At 36.3% G+C, this 19,990-nt stretch overlaps 1 long non-coding RNA gene across 1 annotated transcript; it reads left to right on the top strand.

Moving 5' to 3' along the window:
- The first annotated feature begins 16,697 nt into the window (after positions 1-16,697).
- On the top strand, positions 16,698-19,015 carry LOC109370177. Its single transcript, XR_002120070.1, has 2 exons — positions 16,698-16,826; positions 18,505-19,015. It is a non-coding gene; the product is annotated as an uncharacterized LOC109370177 (long non-coding RNA).
- Positions 19,016-19,990: the final 975 nt, after the last annotated feature.

Here is a 19,990-nt window from a genome sequence, read left to right as displayed (position 1 = left end):
AGCACAAGTCTTCCCTACTCAGTCACCAGCAGAAATCCTCTTGGGTTCTGTAGTGCTTGGGTTCTCATTTTCTTAGTTCAAGGGTTTGGATATGAATTGAATATGTTACATCAATTTTAGAGGAATACTAATCATTTCTATCTTACTGATTGGTAACAGAGTAGATGCCAGTACTTCTGGTATAGGTCCCAACAGTTTGCTGAATGATGCGCAGACTGCTGAATTTTAATTAGCAAATTAAAAAAGAAATCTTCTCATCAGTCTGTGGAAAATGCTGGCTAATAGTTGACACGTATATACTGTATTACATTAAGCTGCTGATTATTTTTCTTTCGAAATATTCAGTAATTCAGTCTTACACTGACAAAAGGACAGGTAAGTGAAACTCAGATTTCTACTGTGTGTATTGTTTGCTGGCTGATCATTAATACAAGCTAACAAATAGGGCAGAAGCAATTATTGCTCCTGTTTCCACTTTCCCGGAACATGAAGTTAATATTAAAGGTGACAATGAAGGATGTAGGCTCACATGTTAGCTACTAATATTCACATTGTCACATATTAGCTCGAACAGATGGCATAGATGTTGAATTAAATATGCTAGGCTGTTACTGTGGTCCAACAGAGATCAGCTTGTGTTCAGTTCTTCCCAACCCTACAGTAGGGCTGGTAAACTTCAGTAATGAATTTAACAACTGAAGGTATAAGTGTCTCAAACTACCTCTGTTAAATCTGGAAAAAGTACTCCTAGAGACCCTTTGGACTGTAGAAGCTGTTGCACATCATTCATGTTACTCAGGTTCCTTATATGTTAAACCATATAGCAAGTGAGCACATATTGAGGTAAGAATAATTTATTCTTGAAATGTACCTTACTAGCTGGGTTTAATTATTTGTCAGATAAAAAGATTAATAAATTTCAGTCCAATAATTAATGTTTATTTCGAACATGGTAAAATAGAGTAGCACATATAGTTCACAAACATTCTGTGGTTAATAGTTGAGTGAGCAGCCATGTGAGTAAATAAGTGAAAATGAGAATGAAAAAATAAGATAAAAATGAAAACCTTCTGCATCATTGTATGCAATTTGTATGCTTGCCTTACAGAATTATCTTTTTCCCCACTTAAAATGGTGACTTGCGTTTTGAATTGAAATTAAGATCTGCAGTTGTTGAATTTTGAGTCTGTTTGTAGTTTACTTATTTATTTTTAATCAACAGAGGTTTAAGAATCTTGTTTTTTACTTCTGGCCAGGGTCGTCTTGCTTTTTGCTGATTTGAGTAGTGCAACTGAAACAACGGAAAGAAGGGATGCCATCCAAAGGGTCCTTGACAAGCTGTAGTTGGGCTCATGTAAACATAGTGAGGTTCAACAAAGCCAAATACAAGGTGCTGCACTTGGCTTGGGGCAATCTTAGCTATGTCTGCTGAATGGAAGAACAATTCCTGGAGAGTAACCCTGTAGAGAAGAACTTAGGGATCCTGTTAGATTGAAGACTTAACATGAGCCTGCAGTAGGCACTTGCAGAGGGTTGGAACTAGATGTTCTTTCAAGTCCCTTCCAACCTAAGCCATTCTATGAATATCTTTATCGTAAGTCAGTTACTGATCTAATGGTATCACTGAGTGAGTACACGCAACGGTATCACAAAGCTAAGTAACCAGAAGCAAGATGAAATACACAAGTCATTAAATTCTCCCTATCTAGCAGTAAGAAAGTAGCTGAAAAACTTAGAAACAGGAATTCTGGAGAAATATGATATTCTGTTAATTTTTTTCTGTGTATCACTGTACATATAGATGCATGTCAGAGGCTGATACTGAGTGCGTGATACAACAATGCGGAGAGAAGTTGTACTTGTTGACAGTATAATTGAAGAGATGTAAGTGATGTGATTCCTTTGAGTGACTTGTGCTGCAGTTAGATTGAGCATCGTATAAGCACAGAGTCGTTGAAGAGAGTGATCACACCACTGAAATGATGAAATAGCGGCAGATTTATTCTCTTACTTATGTCTACTTAATATCTAAAGTTTCATTTCTCGTCAGCAACTGAGGTACCTAGATTCAATGAGCAATATTTTATTGGACCTGTCAGCTCAAAACACAAAAAACCTGAGATAATCGATCTCAACTGTGTTTAATTCTGATACATGTAAAGGGTCAGAGGTTCTACCCCTATAACTTAAAGATGGATCAGGATCACTTAATATCTGATGTCAATCCAGGGTCAAGTACCTGTTCTTGAGGATGGAAGCCCTCATAGTCTATAAACAATATAGGTAGGGCTTATTCATTTTGAAGTATAGCTGCTGGATCCCAAAACAGCATTTTAGATAGGTTAGATGTATTCTTAGCTCAGCTTGTTGTTGTAAGATTTCTATAGCAGATCATGTCTTATTTTGAAAGGTAGGAAATAAATAATAATTAAAACTGTATTTTCAACTAATATGGTCAAAATTTATCTCCCATATAATAAGAGAGCTTTAATGATTAAAAAGGCACACACCAGAATGAATTAGGTAACAGGTGGTTTAATTGTTATAGAAATTATTAGACAACAGAAGCTTAAAGGAATTCCAAAGCAATTAGGTAATTGAAATGCTCTCATAAACAACTTTAAGTAACTTCCCAGCAGTCCTGGCTAACCAGAGAGGACCGGATAGGCTGGAATGGCTGGTTTTGTTTCACAGCTTTATCTGTGATCTCAATAGAGGGGAATTGAGTACATCCTCAGTATATTTGCAGGTAATGCTAAGTTAGGCAGGACTGCTGATTTGCTTGAGGATGGGAAAAATCTACAGAGGGATCTGGAAAGGATGGATTGATGGGCTGAGTCCTGTTGAACAATGTTAGTCAAGGCTAAACACAAGCTGCTGCACTTCGGTCTTAATAACCTCATGCAAAAGAGTGACTGGGAAGTTGCTGGGCAGAAACTAACCTAGGGCTGCTAGTTACCAGCTGGCTGAACATTAGACAGCAGTGTGCTTCAGGTTGCCAAACAAGCAAGTGGCAACCTGGCCTGTATCAGAATTAGTGGGGCCAGCAAGACCAGGTACGTGATTGTTCCCTTGTGATGTTTTATGTTGGACTTATTGAGTTTACACGTGGAATGCTATGTTCAGTTAAAGACCTGTCACTACAGGAATGACATTGAGTTGCTCAAGTGTGTGCAGAGAAGAGCAAGTAAATTAGGGAAGGGAGGAGAAAACTTGAAGGAGTGGCTGAGGGAATTGAGGCTGTTTAGTTTGTTGAGGTCTCCCTTCAGTCTCCTCTCCGCTCTCTTCACTTACCTGCAAGGAGGTTGCAGTGAGGAGAATCTCGGTCTCTTGTCTCAGATAACAAGTGAGGAAAGAGTCTCAAGTGGCACCAGAGGAGGTTCAGATTAGGTTTTAGAAAGGATTTCTTCATTAAGAGAGCAGTCAAGCATTGAAATGGGCTTCCTGGGGAGGTAGTGGAGTCAATGTCCCTGGAGGTGTTTAAGAAATATGTGGACATGGCAATAAGGGATGTGACTTAGTGATGTGACTTGGTGATCTTGAAGGTCTTTTCCGGTAGATGATTATAATTTGAGACATGGAAGAGAAATACCTCATAGGCAGAGCTTCTTGACTTAGTTTGGTGGAGGTAAGAGAACATACCAGAAAATTATTTTTGTATATAGTGGACATGTTTCTCTTTTTCTAAGCTTACCAACTGCAAGGCAGTTCTGGAGACAAGATACAAACTGAGAGTGCTTGCACATTATGTCCTTATCTTTGGCATTTCTGGAAGGTATACTCTATCAGTTTTTGCTGGCTATACTCAAAGCAGGCTCACCGCCTGAAGAAACATTAGGAGGTCTAGGAAATGCTGTGCATTTCCAGTTCTATGGACTGCATATACAGAGAACCCTCAGATCCAAAAGGGAGACACGGTTGTATCTTTTTGCATTTCCTCATTAAACCTTCACTGCCACATTTCTGACATCAAGTCAGTAAACCTAAAATTAAGTTACTAGCTGATAAACATTGTTCATGAAATACACCCCCTCTTTTTTTCTGAGCTCATAAATTCTTACTATCAAAAATGACGTCATCTTCAGAGTTACTAAAAATCATCATCATGATCCTGTCGGTCTGAAAAGATTTGGGAAATCATGATGCATTGAATTAGAAGTACACACCATCAAACATAACCAGATTCCACATCTTGTCATTTCAATGCATTTAATCTGCTTCAAATAATCTCCCTTCTGGAATGTTAAAGACAAAGAGAGCGAGAATCTGATCTGGTCACAGCAATAGGAGTCATTAACCTTGAACACAGTTATTGAACTTCTTGTGGAAAACAATGCTACTTAACCCATAATGTGACAGATTATGCATCGGCATTGCCTGTTGGTGATTTCCCCACGTACCAATGAAGCCATGACAAAGAGTATTGGGAAAGGGGAAAGAAAGAATTAGGGCAGAAAGGCAAAGTGATCAGATCATTGTTGATACAAGCGACTTTTACATCTGACACTAGTTTGTTTCTAAAATATGACATGATATCTGACTAAGGCTAAGTTAAAAATACACTTGAGTTTCAGAATCAGGTTTGTGATTCTGCTGTGCGGTCTGTTTTTATTCCAACTATGGTGATGAGAGCTAATAAATATCTGAAATACCAGTTATTATGGAAAGATTATTATTATACAGCAAACAATTCTGATTAATAACAAAAAAAGCGTGTACCTAAAAATATACCAGAAGATATACATATGTAATGTGAATGTATTCAGTGTGTATTAGTGTGAATATATTCAACTAAATTGTTTTCCTTTTCAAAATCATTTCTCAGAATACTGACTATGTGACTGTCTTCGGTTAATTCAATCTGCTAGTATTTGGGTCAAATTCATTTATCTCCCCCAAATAAAATGCATATTAATGCTTAGCCACATGATCGTGTTGCTTTTTAGAATCAAAACATCCTGACCTTCTAAAGACAGCAGGATAGGTATATTATAGATATATTGACATACAGGTATGCTGTCACTTAGCTCATAGTTTATAAAAAAAAAAACAAAAACAACACAACTATTCATTTTAGAACCACAGAGTACGTTATTTTGGCTAACTATTTGTGCATTAGTGCATAGAGAATACAATATACTGCAAGGCAGTTTTTAATACAGCAAGTCTTTGCAAAGCAAGTCTTACAGTTGATTATTCTCTAAATATTCAGGGGCTTCAGTGTCGTTAAGGATACATAAATGAAATGACACGGGCAATAGTTTTCTTGTCAGTGTAGGTTCATAAGTGGAAGCTCATCTGATCATCTTCTCAGGTAGTAGTCTTTGTGTTGAAAAGCTTTTCCTCATGCGTGTACTCAATGTGACAACTTGCTCTGAAGAGGAAGTGAGCTCCAGAAATCAGAAGCTGGACAGTATTAAATACATTCATAGGAAAAATTCTATCACTGTAAACAAGTATATTACAAGGTTACCATAGCAATTTGAAAATAAATTTAGTGTTAATAAGAAGTTGTATCCCATGCACAATGTCGTCATAATATGATGTTGCTGTGGAATCTAAAGAAATGTTATGCAAACTGCTAGACAGTATTCTTTCAGGGTCTTCATACATTACACTTTTGTTTGGGATGCTAAAATCATATTGAATTTGTATGAATCCAAATGGCAGAGATTTGCAGAACTTGTGCCAAACTGAGATCAGATGGAAATTCATGGGAGTTGGGTCACAAGAATTCTATAAGTTACCATTAATGTTATGCAGCTGATAGATAATAAGAAAATTTGTTGTCTTGACATTAAAGTACCTTTTTCCATTAAGGATGTATACATTTAAGCATTTCTTTCAACTTAGAAGAAGTTATTGTGAATATATTCATAGTCATGCACATGCATATACACACACACGTATATTTAGCATTTAAAACCTGCTCAATTCTTTTTCTTCCATACTACTGACATTTTAACCAGTTGTCTGAAAAGTGGATTCATTTTTAGACTCTTTCAACACTATTGTGTCAATGGAATTCCAGTGTAAGAGATTACATTTAATTGGTATTTTAAAGGAGATTTATTAATAAAAGTTAGACTTTTTTGTTACCATAATTCTAGATACCAACATTAAAGCTGGTTGAATGCATAGGCTACATGAAACATAAGTGAAAGCAGGGGACAACATGAAGTGTAATCCATTTCCTCCGTTCTGTATGTGTATTAATAAAGACAATTAAAATCCACTTCAGTATATTTATGCTTCGTACCTATACCTCAAGACCCAATCCTGCAACCCTGGAGGTCTTCAAAGCGAGATTGGATGGGGCTCTAGGCAGTCCAATCTAGAGACTGGCAACCCACAGTAGGAGGTTGGAACTGGATGATCTTTAGGAACAGGAACTAATGGCTTTTAATGAGACAAGCAAACTCAGATTTTCGGCCTCTTGGAAATTTGACCAGGAAGCATCCAAGTGTTGGAAGTCAGGACCTACTTTAGTTCTAATTACAATGTAATTAATAATATTAAATGCAACAATGAGGAGACTGTGATGTACCATTTGAGTCTGGTACTGACAAAAACCATGGGAAGCAAAGTGGTCCTAAGGTGTGTATATATATGTTATGGTTTCTCTATGCTATCTCAGCCATCAAAAAGGTCACCCTGCCTTTTAAAACATGAATACAGTTGTTGACAAAGTGGCAATAACTGTTTGCCAAGAATGAAATAATTGTTCATTTTGGTTTAAGGAAGAATTAAAAGAACTTAATACACATTTCAGTATTTGTGCATTCTGTAATTTAATATAGACGTATAAATTATTTCATGGGACGCTTATGCTATCCAAGTTAGGTTTTCACTATCTTTGTGAAGAATAATTACTTTTTTGTTCCTTGCATCTCATAATACACATTAATTTTCTTCTATTTAAATTGAGCTATTGCCTTGAGGTGCATGAGTTCCAAGTTCTTAAAAAAAAAAAAAAAGCAAATATTTCAGTCTTTGGCATGCACAAAGGCATTACAGGAATGTTCATTTGAACACCAGAGAATGTTTACTTTTGTCATTCACTTTGAGAGAGAACAGGTTAACTAGTCACCAAACAACCAAAATTTGTACTGGGTGCATTTTGAGGCTGTGTTTCAGGACGCTATGTTTGAAACTTGACCATCTGTAGGTTATCTTATTGCTCAGCTTTGTAAAAAGACAGAAAGTCAGTTGTCTTAGTTTTTGCTGGGCTGGAAATTTTTTTTTCTTCAGAATGTCTAGTATGATGCTATGTTTTGATTCTAGGAGAAGAGAAATGCTGATAACATGCTCATGTTTGTAGTTGCTGCTAAACGGTGTTGTGCAGAGCCAAGGCTATTTTCAGTGAAAGGCCTGAGGAGCTGGGAGGGAACAGAATGAAGACAAGGGGTTATTCCATACCGCATGACATCATGTGAAAGGAGTTTTTATGGGGTGGGTGTTCATCTCTCCCTCTTCTGCTCTTTGGGAGGTTAGCTGGGCATTGATTGGGGGATGGTGAGCAGTTGCTTTTGTATCACTTGTTATATACATTAGTATATACGGAGAGGGATTTGCCAAAATGTTTATCCTTTTCTCATAGTGAGTAGCTTTATCTCAACCCATGAGTTCTTTTTTTTCCAATTCTTTCCCTTGTTCCACTGGGAGGGTGGAGCGGGGTGGAAGGAGTGAACAAATGACTGGTGCTCAGCCGCCTGCTGGGTTAAAACACAACCACAACGTCAGCCTGCAGCTTCCCCCTATTGCTAGAAATAACTTCAAAATATGTTGTGTTTAGGATCATTTTTGAAGATTGCGTTTAGTTTTTAAAAGTTTATTTTGTATAATAAAGAAGTTACAATGCTTAAAAGAGTAGTAGATGAATTTCCATTTTGTGGTCCAGCTCAAAAATTATTTGATCTGCTTTACTTACTAGTTAGCAGAACTGGGGAAAAGGCATTTTTGCCTGATGAACAGCGTGAGAAAGGTGCATAAATTCATAGCAGATATTATTTAATATAGCGATACTCAATGTAGTGAAGTTCATGTATAGTCAGATTGTGTTACGCATAACATTCGTGAGGAATTTTTTGACAAGTGATTTTGCAGACCTTCACAGTCTCTGGCATTTCCTAAATTACTACCGTTTAATTAATTCAAGTGGTTCTACTCATTTATTCTCAGAGTCTGGAATGGTGGCTCTGCTATCTCATTATTGAAGGTGAAGCTGGTAGCAGCTATTAGTTAGGTTGCTTGATGCTATTGCCTAGATTTGACTGCATAAAACACTTCCTGATATTCACGTTAAAACTTTACAGATTTTTACTTTCTATTAAGTCTTAGCTTTTCTTTTCCTCTTGAAAGTTGCAAAATCTGAAATACTTAGGAAACTGAGCGTGGGGCAAGTATTGTTTTGTTTCTAGTTGATTTTGTCATATTCCTTTTATATTGTACTCTAATTTCAAGTGCTTCGCAATAGTAATCTGCAATTCAGCAGGAGGTTGGCTTGCGTCAAATTGCTTTGTTGCATCAAAAGATGCGACTTTGTCAAATGGCTTTTTGTATATTTGTTTTCTGTGTGCACTTAGCAAAGTTTTGGTGCATCTCTTCACCTGAATTCCCCAGAAGTGTTGCTAAAATTAGTTCATTGCGCCAGAGGTGCATGGAACTAGCAATGATAGCTTACAGTTTGTATAGACTGGCTGTACATGAGTCGCAGAGATCTGTGCTCTCTTGTTTTTCCTAAAAGCGTTTATGCCAGCATAGTAAATTTGATGCAAGGAGATAGTCACATGAATATAGATGGGACTGTATATCATATCATGTGTGTAATGATTTTATGGCCGGTTGAAGGGTATGGGAAGAGTTCACCGATAATACAATGAGTCTGAAGGGAAGAAAGGCAATTTTGTTGGAGGAAAGCTGGAAAGACAAGGTTGGGTTAGACCGCGTAATGTAAAATGGGTCTTTCACGAGGATAACTTGACGCATTTTTTTCTAAATAGAGGATTTTGCTCCAGGTATTCATTAATGCATGAATTTGCAGATGTTATTTTAAAAAGTAATATTCTTTCCATATTCTACCACATAAGCTGAATTACTTTTTTGTGTAATTTCTATTCCTAACTGCTAGACTTAAAAAAAAACAAACAAAAAAAACAAAAACCTCCCATGTTAAAACTCAGTATTTGTTTATCAAGATGGAATTTGTTTTAGAAATATTATTGTATGTAGATATGTATGTGGTTTAGGTTGAAGAAAAAAAAAATCCAAAATTGCTGTAGGAACTAATCTTTTAGAGCTTTGTTTTGTTTTTATACTTGCAGTTGTGTCCTACTTTGCAAACAAATTGGAAAAAGTTAGTAAATCTCAGCCACCTGTTTGAGTATTTCATAACACCAAGATTGAAATTCAGCTATTTGAGCTCACTAAGCTGTATAGCTCTGCGAAATAAGCAGTCTAAATTGGAAGGGCTGAGATATCATCAGGATATGCTTTTTTTTGACTGATGGTAAAAATCTAATGAGTGACGAAGAGGAGAATGTAGGTGTATGTACTACATAGATAGAAAACTGTGTGAGAGCTTTTCTGCTTTGCCTGGAAAGAAGTCGTTTTCTTCAAAGACTTAGAAAACTGGGACTGATGGTTCCATCTGAACTGACTACATGGCCATCTTCTCTTACAGTGATTGAGGCACTGCTTTTTTTCTTGGTTTTACCAAGAAGCATGGTTTTAGTCATGCTCAGATTCCTATGTGCACGTGTTTAAGCTTTTAAAAATGACAGGGTAAAGCATTGTTCCCTTTGTTTATTCCTTGTAGTGGGCAGGCAGATATATATATATATATATGAAACATAATTTGTGTTTACGCATATATGTGTGCATACAGGTTTATTATCAAGTATGGGTGTTTTGTTACTTTTCTATTATGCTTCTTTATCTGATACACTGATACTAGGTACCATAATGATACCTGTTTATATCATGGTAATTAACCATTTTTTTTTCCTATTATGCACGGAAGTTCATTAGAGTTGTTAGATTGCTACGTAGTTTAAGCCAATTATTTGTAAAATTCTCTGGACAAATCACCTTCTGCGTATAAACTGCGAATTACTAACTAGAGTTTCAATATAGCAAGATTAATTAATGTTCAGAGAAAATACTATAAAGTAAATCTTTGATTTTGCCTTTTATATAATGTTTCAAGGTAGTGTTTGGAGTATGTATTTATTTTGAAAGCTTGTAAGAGTACAGTGTCCAAAAGTACTTCTATTACATAATGGGCTTAATACCTGCCAAACATTCTGTTTTGTTTGGTTTCACTGATGCCACAGAGGAATAAGCATGCTGTGTAACTTAAGCAGTAAGCTAAAATTGATCAGCAGCAACTTGAACATTTGACTTACTGCTGATAAACTTATCTGTGTATTTGCAATAGTTAATTCAGCTGTACTATGCTGTTTAATCCATTTAACAAACTGGATGTTTTTCTCTGCAGTTATTTTCTGGTTCTAAAGCAAAACTAAGAAACTCTTCCTCTTTGGTAAAACATGCACAGACAAAGTAAATGTAGAAAATAGTAAGGCCTTTTTTCTGAAAACAAAGCAACTTTACTGTTCTGTAAAGAAGAGTGATTGATTTCAAAATAAAACAAGGCAGATCTTTAACTGGCATAATTGGGAGCAAATAATTTGTCAGCTCAGAGGTCAAGTGCAGATGAGTTCGGAGCTTGAAACGCTATGCAGTGCCCAACAAACACTGTGCTGCTGATTTTTTTGGTTCTTCCAGGAGCCTGGTTCCATGTCCATTTATTAAGGATTTCTGAAGAAAACGGGGCTGTCAAAGGTTTTCAGCTCTCCTTCTGTTCCATCCTTACCTGTATCATATTCAGAAAGTTATGAAGCAGGTTTAGATCTAAGTCTTCGGATTTATTGTCAGCTTGTCTCGAAAGAAGCAAAGGTTGAGGGAGCATTTAAAACAATCTTTCTTGGAATGACAGGAGAATAAGGAAGAGATTGAGTTGAGAAAGGTGTAGACTGGGGAGAACAGTTACATGGCACTTTGAAAGAGGAGGGGAAAGAATAGACAGAATGGGAAGGAAAGCAGGGAGCAGAAGGTGAAGGGCCTGCCAGATTTAACAAAGGAAAATACTGTAGAACCAAAAATTTTAGGGGGAAAATGCACGGAAATGAGAAGATGAATGAAGGAGTAGAATATTCCGATTTTCCTTAGATCTCTGCTTTAAGAATGAATGTTTTGCACAGAAAAGCTCTATCTGCCCTAGGTGGATGCTGTCCCCAACTTCTTACTTCAAGTTGGAGTGAGCAAGTGGAGGGAGATGGAAATTACCAATGTAGAAATGAGGAGTGTGACTTTACTAGTGAGAGAGAGAAAATCTTTTTTCTACCTCATCTTCATGTGTTAAACTTTGAATTTTTAGTATTCTCCAAAGAACTTCTTTGGAGTTCTGCTTTTGTGTAAAAATTGTTCACTTTATTAATACTAAAATTATAAAGATTGGGAAGTGAGATTATAGGAGCAATACTTAACTTTGTGTAATTACTCTTTCATAGGTACTAAATGATAATAATGAGTAGTATTTCAAAAAGTTTTGATACTATGCTGCAGAGATAAGGTTTTTTCTCTAGCTGGTATCTATCCTTACACACACCCATGCAATTTCTGGGAAAGGCTAACAGAAAATGGTTACTCCTGTACTGGATCTGCTTGGTAAAGGAAACACCTACACTGTGACCTCTTTAGCATTTTCCAGCAAAATACTTAACATTGCTTAGCAGCAAGCAAGATACTGCTTACTAACTGCAACATAAATACGAAAGCATCTAAGATAATGACAACTGTGTATCTTCTTGTGGTGTTTTTACATGTCACGTAACTGGGGCCAGAAAATCTAGACCACCTTCTTGGCATCAGTGCTGTGAATCAAGAATTAAAAAAATCCAAGAGCATAGAACATGGATAAAGCAACCTCTGTAGATCATGTGAATTTGTTACTGAGATATCATCACAAAGCTTTCCAGAGCACTGATCTGATATTTTATGATTAAAATAGTGCTGAATATTGGGAGTGTTAAGGCATCTCTGAGATACCTAAGTCATTGACAAGGAGAGGAATGGTTTTATATTTGGTAAAGAATTGAAAATGTTACCATCTAAGGAACAGCATTATGCATTTCAGTTTATGGGGGATAAAGGACTTCTTTTAAGTGTGAAAGAAAAGAAAATTAAAATCCCCTGGAAAATTTAAAATAATTTTCTGTGGTTAAGGGATTAAATGAAGCAAAATGGTTTGCTGTATGTTGAATCAATCAGAATTAAAGTTCGTTTAAGTGACAGATTTTCTATGCACGGCAACTTTCCTTTAATACCTCTAGTGTAAATGACTCCTCCATTTAATATGCCATGTTACCTGTGTTTAATGAAGTGATTTAGGCATTCTGGGTGGGTTATTTGTGAATTTAAATTCTAAATATGATCAAAATTGAGTTTCAGAAGTAGAATGTAGTAGGGCTAGCTTTCGCAAGATGAGCTAGGTGGCAGAATTGACTAAGAAAGTGGTGCTTAGCTATTTCATTAGCTCTGAATGTCAGTTTGTTCACTGAGTCATGTAAAATGCAGTGCATTTTAACTTTATACCTTGCAGAAAGGAATTATCTTCTTATATCAAATAAATTTTGTAATATTTTACGCAAAATATATTAAAGCAAGTGAGTGCTAATTTCTAAAAAGCTCTCAGCGAAATTAGAAAATGCACCTTGTTTTGCAAATCCAGTGTGGTTATTTAACAGTTCTAGTGATGGAATTATTTTTCACATGTATTGCACAATGTAAGGTTTACAGAAGCATTTTTCCCTGAGGTTCTCTGCACTGTTTTTGCCCAACTTTGCTTCCTTTACACTCTCAATTTTTACTGAGGAGTAAGATGAAGAATGGCTAGGAGAACAGGAATGACAGGTGTTGATCATTACTACTTATTTCTCTGCTGCATTTTTTGGATACTAAGATGAGTAAGTGTGGTATAAAAACAATAAGATATGGGTTTTTTTTAGCATGAGTATACTAAAGTCAGTATGCTCTGAATGCAAGTGTATACCAAGCAGTGCTTTACGTAGAGTTTTGAACACGAGTGGAGGGGTAACATCTTTCATGAACAGTTGCTACAGTCTAATTGCTTCAACCTTAATCTACGGAGAACATCACATCATAACTCTCTCCAAATTCGTGTCTTTCATGTAACCTGCACGTGACTCTGGTTTTGTTATCTTGGTGGGCAATGAGAGAAAGAAAACCTGACTTGAACCCTCCCATCTCTTTGCTTTAAGCTCTGTCTGACGTAGCAGCACAGCACCAAAAGGAAAATAGTCGAGTGGAGCCAGTATGCATAGATGAGAATCAGGAACTCCTGGAGTTTTTACTTCTGCTGCTGTTCCATTTTATTGCATTTGTTGAGTCGCTCAAGTTCTAATTATTTATTGCAGATGGTTGTGGGTGGTGACAATAGTCACTGTTACTTTACTGGCTCCTTAATATTTTTGTTGTCTCTTTTCTGTGCTTATTGATCTGATCACTGTTCCAAGAAAGATTCATGCTTTATACAGCGGTCTAACAAGAAAAATCCAGAGTTATCCGACTCACTTTGAGTATAATCTCTACCAGTTATATGTCGTCTAAAATGCAAATTTGCCATTACGCTGTATTTTGTCTGTACCTTAAAAGTAGTGTTTTGTTCAACATGCTTGTTGAGCACAGAGTTTGGTTTGCTGTGATCACCACCCAGTTATGTTGAGTTTACTAACTTGGTTAATAAGACTATAAATAATAATTCATAGTCTTCTTTTGTAGTTAGAAGTGGTAGACTATTATAATTTTCCTTGTCAGCACATATGGTGGGTGATAAACTAACTAATAAAAGTGCCACATGGAGCATAGGTCCGCTTTTATTTTTTTATGACTGTTTCTTTCATCCTATACATAATTAATGTGCGAGGTTCAAAATTGTTTTGTCTCTGATTTCAGTTCCTGATGATATATTCTGAGCTGTAAACGTTGTGTGAAAACAATAATTCCCTGACTTAATCAGCTGCATTCGTTCAATAGCTGTTTTATAAAAACAACAAATGAAGTTGTCAAAACGTGTTTTCAGGTTTTTTTGGAATCATACTTTGAATTCTATTACTGGGTACTTCAACTGAGATTAAAAATAGTTGTAAATTCTGTGATCAGTCTTCAAGCCAAGCAAATGCATTAACTTTTTTTAAGAGTGTAGCATTACAGCTAGCATTATCGACTGTCATTTAGTGATCTGTTTAAAAAAAAAAGAAATTACCTCCAATTTGTCACTTCAGGGAAACATTTTCATTGTAGTATTTAATTTTTAATTTGGAGTTTTTAAGCTTCCAGTAATGTTAAATAAACATTAAATGTTCTCGCTGGGTTGAAGAAATTCAATTTTTCTTTAGTGTTCATGCTTCAAATCTACCCTTTTTGAGCACTGTTGCCCAGAGGGGAAGGTTCGTTAGGAAAATGTCTGTATCAGGAAGAGGAGGGAAGAGAGTTGATTGTTGATTTCCTTGATTTTTATCAAGGCCTTTTTTATATTGTACTCAACTATTCATACAGTCACATTAGTGAAATATGGAATGGATAAATGGATGATAAGTAGACAGAAAAACTAGCTTTACTACTAGGTTTAAATAGCTGTGATCAGTGGTTCAGAGTTCACTTAGTGTCTCATTAGAGGATATATATCACTGGTTTTGATACTGAGGGCAATTGTTTAATAACAATCTGGTTAATGGAGCAGATGCACTTTCAGGAACTTTGTGGATGATAGCAAATTGGAGGAAGCAGTGTATACACCGGAGGTCTCATATTTGCTTTGGTAAGTCAGAGAAATGGGTTCACATAGTCACAGAATCACAGGATGACTGAGGTTGGAGGCACCTCAGGATCCCTCTGTCCCAGCAGAGCCTTGCAGAGCAGGGCCCAGCCCCACGGGCAGGCGGCTTTGGGAGAGTTCCAAGGAGACCCTACAGCCAGCCGCTGGGTAGCCTGTGCCAGGGCTCCAGGACAGCACAGCAGTGCTACCTGATGGGCAGAGGGAAATTCTGTGCTCTGGTTTGTGCCCACTGCCTCTGTTCCTGGCACTGGGCACTGCTGAATGGAGCCTTGACATCCCCCCTTAGCTTCCTGTTCCCCAGGCTGATCAGTCTTAGCTGTATCAGCTTGTCCTCAAAGGAGATGTGCTTCAGTCCATTCATAATCTTCCAGCACTGAACTCACTCCGATATGTCCATGTCCCCCTTGTACCGTATTATTAAATATGTCTTTTTTCACTATTATTTGATTTCTTTAGAATAAGCAGAATGCTTTAGAATATAGGATTCCTCAATATGGATCTTCAAATCTTTTGAGCTGTAGAACCTTGGGCCCAGTTGTTGTGTTGTTTTTCTTTTTGCTTGTGATTTTTTTCTATTACTTATTCTTCTGTGAGTACAGCTCTGGTCTTTTCTTTGGTATATAGTCAGAATATTCACATTTAATATTTTATTTATGCTCAAATCACACATTTATGTGGTTGTTCTGTCCACTTTATTGAAAGATACCGAAGAAAAATACTTAAGTTGTTGATAGAGCAGGGACTGGGCCGGAGTGGTTTGAGCTATAAGGCAGTAACATTGGTTATGCAAATTTGTGTAGCTTTTACATGGTTAAGTTAAAAAACAAAACGAACAACAACAGCAACAAAAAACACTATAAATGAAAAAAAATAGTATTTGGTATTTTTATATCTAAGTATTAGCAATTTCTGTTCCTGGATTGGGAAAAAATTGGGGGATGGAGGGGAAAGGCTGAGGAAGGGGGAGAGTGAGAAGAGAGAAGATGAGCCTTATCTCTATGTTTTTTTTGTTCTTTACAGATCTTGAAAGTAATTTCTTTGTTCTTCTTGTTGGTTTTGTGGTTTTATTTGTTTGTTTGTTTTTCCAAAGTGCAAATATCTGAATATCTGCACTTAATGGAATTATGACAAATTTTAAATCTTTCAACAAACGAAAAATTTTGTGTCCTTTCAGAATGCAATAGTTGCTTCATAAATTATGTAATTCCTTATATTCAAATGTTTGTGGACACGAACTTAACATAAGGAAAAGTAAAATGAAAGCAATTTAATGCAGTTTTTTTTTTTTTAACTATACCCTTGAGCACTTCTAAGTTAGCATTTAATCACAAAATCTTGGCCGTGATGTTTCTGACAGGTAATTTCCTTAATGCGGTTGACAGAGATGGATTACATGGAAGCCTATTGGATCCAATGCTTTTGTGTGCAAGTGATAAGACTAGATTAGGGTTATCTTGCTCTGAGTGCCTGGAAAGATACAGCCACCTAATAATTCCCTTGGTAATATGGATGGTTTTGTGAGAGCAGAAATTCATGGCTGGACACTGACCTGCAAAATATTGCCAGATTTTATTGCACCTTGAAAACATACAGGGCAGTGTGTGTTTTTCCATTACATGATATCAAAATTATATGTCAAAGAAAGACAAATGCTTAAACGTTAGACAGGTTGGAGCAGTGATAAGGCAAGAGGCAGGCACAAATTTTAGGAATATTAATGAGACTTAAAATAATTTTTGTCATAACAATGAATATTACTTGTATTTTACAGGTGAATAAAATAACTGTTATTTCCTTTTTCAGCTGCTCTAAACGTTCACATAAGAAAACTGTTGTTTTCTTGCTGTCTTACAAGAAGATCTCAGCCTGAATGGTTTTCAACCAGGACTTAATTACAAATAGCAAGGTCTGAATATATGCTAGCATTTTAGATGTTGATAATAGTCTTCTGCAGTCAAGACTTCTTGAACTCTTGAGTAGAAAGCACATAAAGAAGCTTGGGAGAAGTAATTAGGAGTTATACAAACAGCCTGAACTGTAGCTTGTTTTTGTTTGTTTGTAACAGAAATTCACTCATTGCAGGATTTTCTCAGCGATCTTCAAGGTTATGATAATTTTATAACTTCCTTCAACTTCAAATAAACTAAGAAGATAAATTTGAAGGGCGAGTAGCTAACAATGTTGCAATCAGTGCATCTGTTAGGGTCCTCTCATTTGGAAACAAAGCAATTGGAGAGATGAAGGCTGGAGTGTGAGTGATTTTTGTAAAACATAAACTGCTGTTATTTCCTCTATAATCAGTAAGGGAAAGAGGTCTACCTTCAGGAGGCAATTCAGATAAAGAGCCTGATTCAGGTGATCTGTGTCATGTTCTCTTCAGCTGGCTAGAGGGTTAAAATGCGCAGCTTGCTGAAGTTAGCTTTTACGAATATTTTCTGGAATAATTAGTTGCATAGATTCAAGATAGAGAACTATTTACAGCTTTCTTCATGATGAAGTTCTGTTTTGCTCTCTCTATAAACTGTGCAGGGGCTTTTTGGTGGAGACTTAGATGGACAGCATACACATATTCTTCTTGGTGTCATGGTTCTTAGTTTGTTTCCAACCACTGGTGTTTAACTGTTGTCATATGTTATATTTGGAAAACATGGTAAGTCAAATTACCATCCCTTAAACTGCAGTGAAAAAGCAAAAGGAAAAGAAAAAACACCCCAGATGTGCTGAGAATAGTTGGGGCTGGGGTGGATGCTCTGTGGCCTGCAAGATGCTTAACATGAAGTCTTGTTGCATTAAAATATATTCTTTCTTTTCTCTGTTATTTCTGAAGGGAAAACAAAATGAAATAAAAACATTTTATGCAGAAACTGTCATGAAAAAGGATCGTGTAGGTGCTTAATATATGCAGTGATGAGTCATTTTGGTTATGGTACATCAGAAAGCTACTTCTCCCCATCTTCTTTCTAACAAGAATTTTAATCCATTGATGACAAAACCTCTAAAGTATTTCCTTGCTGCATTGTAATACACTGTGACGAATTATGTCTCAGGAGTTGTAAAATTTTCTCATAGCTTGTAATACCTCATTTAATGAATTGAGCACACTGAAATGTAAAGATGAAGCAGCATTTATTTTGTATGTTATATTGCATATAATTTTTAGATTTGACATTTATAGCCATGGAAGCTGTTATTTTACATATCATTTTTAAACCGTATCAGCCTTAAACACATTTAAATTTAATAAGCAAGTAGATTAGATTTGCTTTTAAGCTAGGCATATCATTATAGTTTGTGTTCCCTTTGGTAGAGTGCATGCTAACTATTAAATAGAGTATTTAGTTGTCTCTTAAAACCTAAAAATAATAAAAGGAGATGTATTTACAAAAGTAATTGAATGTAGAAATGCTTTTGGGGACAGTGCCTCAACCATGAATTCTGTGGGATGTAGGCATTAAAGTACACTTTGCAATTTATTAAAAATTGCCTGATTTTGAGTAAATATTAATACAGAAGCTATATTTGTTTCAGTTATGAAATATTGGTTCTGTCATAGTAACATATGGCCTGATCATCATCTTCTGCAGAAAAAAATCCATGGGAGGAGAGAGCTTATTTGGAGACTTCGCATGATCTACCAGGCAGATTTTCTGATGCGTCGTCTTTCTCATCAGAAAGAACTTTGTAGGTGCCAAGGAGCTTTTCTTGCAGCCTTCTTACTGCTTAAATGGCTTACTGTCCATAAAAAACAAACAAACAAAAACAAACAAACAAAAACAAAACAAACAACAAAAAAAAACAACCTGCTGGTAGGTCTGTGGAAGAACAAGTTGTTCATTCTTTTGTTGATCCTGACTTCTTTCATCAATGAAGAAACTTCACAGAATGGCTCACAGAGAAATTCTGCTGCTGTTGGGATCTTTCTGACCATCTCCCACTTGAGAATCTTGGTGCGTGTAGAAATAGCTGAGAAATCAAAGAGTGAACTTGGTAATATCTGAGTTGACTTTGCATAATATATCTGTAAAAACGTATTGTAGCTGTTACTATGGCGCAAAATAAAACAGTGCACATAAGAGGTTTTCACCTTAGAGCAAATAATATTTTTACTTCCTATTTTTTCATTCGCTTTTTAAGTGTCATCTTAGGGATGTGGTACTGAGCTTTTCACAATTGTATGAAAAAAAACTTTTTCATTTTTACCAAATGAGACTGTTTTGTAGAGTTGTTTCACTAAAGAAGGGAACTTAATCAGACCTTGTCTTAGAATTTCTTTGAAGTATATAATTTTAAGATTAGTTGTTTTTTTTCTTCTTAAATGCATTTATTTATTTTCCATTTACTTTCATAGGGTAGTTCTTTTTGAATTGGATGTAGCTACTGAGTTTGTGGTCTGTCTATACTTGCAAACCGACTCATCAAATTAGTATTGTTCATAGACCCTTCCAAATCCTAACCGTCTCTAGGGAGCTGTTTAGTTTATGTTCTGTGTGCCATTGAAGCTGATATTTTAATGAACTAGAGTATACTGCACAAATAAGCTGAAACATACTGTTTGGCTGTGTAGTAGGTACATGTAAAGCCAAACCAAAAATCCCTTTTGCTTTTTCTATAAATGGTTGATGAAAGGCAAATTAGATGTCTTGCACCAATACTGTATAAGTGGTTCCAAAAGTAATGCCTCCCTGGAAACTACAACAGATACAGAGAGCACAGCAACACAATTTGACAGAGTAAATTCTTAGGTACAAAGCACCGTTTTTCAACATAGCTATGGTGTTTTTTACCGCTAGCTATGCGCTTTTGCCGGTGATGCACGAGAGCCTGCGTGCTGCACTTGTAAAAGTTTATACCAGTGGAGATGACCAGTGTTTCACAGCTGCTATGACAGACAGCATCATTGCTAGGAAAATGTTGCTCATGCAATCCATCTTTCATTAGTCCAATCAGAAGTCAGCACAAACTCTGAACTGCACGGTAGGTATGGTAGGACAGTCCAGACAAGGTTGACCAAGTGCCTTCATGGTCTTCAAACAGGTATGGGGCCTGGCATTATTATTTTGCAAGGGGAAG

This window comes from Meleagris gallopavo, chromosome 16 (assembly GCF_000146605.3).
Source record: "Meleagris gallopavo isolate NT-WF06-2002-E0010 breed Aviagen turkey brand Nicholas breeding stock chromosome 16, Turkey_5.1, whole genome shotgun sequence".
Classification (NCBI taxonomy): domain Eukaryota; kingdom Metazoa; phylum Chordata; class Aves; order Galliformes; family Phasianidae; genus Meleagris; species Meleagris gallopavo.
Note: the sequence above shows the minus strand (reverse complement) of the source record. Positions and strands in the feature narration are given on the sequence as shown.